A 1,920-nucleotide genomic window follows, 5' to 3' on the forward strand; every position below is an offset into this window, starting at 1 on the left:
CGTGGCGCTCAGCCCCGCCAGGATTCCCCGGTGGGTGGGGGAGAGGGGGTCCCCATCTCCTGCTCCCAGCGGGCATCCCCATCTCCTGCTGCCCGAGGCACTGGGGAGAGACATAGCCCGCAGCCCCTCCAGCCTCCCCTGGATGGCGACGCCAGCCATCCTGCGTTCTCCCGCTGCGGAGGGCTCGGGGCAGGCCCAGGACCCCTCCCCACCCACCGGGCTCCCCCTCCCCATCCTGCCGGGGGGGAGGCTCGGACAGCGCCCGGCCGGGTGCTGAGCTGTGCCCATCACCGTGCATGCAGGTGCCATGGTCCCAGCCAGCCTGGCAGGCAAGCAGAGCTTCGGGGTCCCCTGTCTGGCTGCTCGCTCTTGCTGCTGCCTTTCTTCCCTCAGACTGTTGGGGTTTCTTGGAGGAGTCGGTCTGGTCCTTCCATGCTGTGCCAAATCTGCAGAGCAAGTTGGTGCTGAGACCGCTGGTCTCTCTCCATCCTGTGACATCCAGCCCTGCATGTCACCTCCCTCACCCACAGCTGATCCCTGCCTGTCCCCTGGCCAGGAAAAGGGGACAGAGCCTGGCTGGTGGGGATTGGTTATCCCCGTGGGAATCCAGGAAGCCTTGCTTGGTGTAAACGGGAGCAGGATCCAGTCAGCAGTGCAGATTCTCCTTTAGGAAATGGATGTAATTCTTGCTCTTCCTCACTTTCTCACCCCCATGCTCCACTGTTCCCCCCCGAATGCATCCATGGCTCCCAGCCCTTGAGGACTCTGTCTGTGCAGGGATGGAGCAGGGGAAGGCCACTGGGAGCTGGGCATGGCTGCAAGGAGCATGTCAGCCCTTTCAAGCATTGTTACAGCGCCGGCAGGGCTGGGAATGCAAAAATAGCCATCAAAGTGACCGTGGAACATCCGAGCCTGGAGGGGCCCCTTTTGGCTGTGGCGGTGGTGGGAGCACTGACGTGGGGAGCTGTTGGTGTGAGCCAACTTTGGGGCTGCCCTGGGTGTTGTTACCCCACTGAGCCAGGGCACCAGGACCAGCTCCAGCCATCCCTGCTCTGGTGAACAGGGTGACAAAACCGTGGTGTCCCTCTCCAAGCCTGGGTGAGATGGTGCTGAGCTCGGTGCCCAGATCTCCCTCCTGAGTGCCAAGGCTTGTGCCACGTGGGCTTGGAGGAGCAGCCCCCAGCCTTCTCAATCCTCCTGCTGGGCCTGGCTCCCACCCAGCAGCTTGGCCAAGGCACAGGATGAGTGGAGGGTGTTGGGAAGCCCAGGCTGGGGGTGTTTGGGGGCCCCTTCCTTCAGCCTCCCCATCAGCAGCTCAGAGGCAGAGCAGTGCCAGGACTTGTGGGATGCAAAGCCTGTGTGGGTGGCTGGTGGCTGAGCTGGTGTGGGTCTCCCCAGCTCTGCCCACGCTCAAGGGCAGGATCAGGCCCCGTGTTGGGGTCTCATGGCCAGGTGGAGCTGCTGCGGTGGGGGCTGGAGCTCCAGATCCAGGTTTTGCAGACGCTCGCATCTCTCCAGCAAGCTGAGCCGAAACCCTGGATCCCACCCAGCCAGAAATTTGGATCTGGAGCCAAAGGTGACTCTTGGCCCTTATTGCCAACACGGGAGAAGCTAAAATCTGGATCTGAGCAGAAACAGGAGGAGCCTGGATCCAGCGCAGGGGCTGAATGTGTGGCTTGTGCTCCTTCTGGCCATCAAATTGGATTTCCTGAAATAGCCTGTTGAAGACCAGAGCCCAGCAGGGACCCAATGACAGGTCACCAGGGGTGTGGAAGCCCCATCACGATCCTGGCTGCCTGCTTCAAGACGTTGGCAGCCAGCAATAATAGTAATATACGGTGCCATTGCCGGGAGAGCGCAGCGCTGGAGAGCTAAGAATAGCAGGCGAGACGTGCCAGCAGAGGGGGACTCGGGGGCGGG

The sequence above is a fragment of the Geospiza fortis genome, unplaced genomic scaffold (assembly GCF_000277835.1).
Source record: "Geospiza fortis unplaced genomic scaffold, GeoFor_1.0 scaffold289, whole genome shotgun sequence".
In the NCBI taxonomy this organism is placed as follows: domain Eukaryota; kingdom Metazoa; phylum Chordata; class Aves; order Passeriformes; family Thraupidae; genus Geospiza; species Geospiza fortis.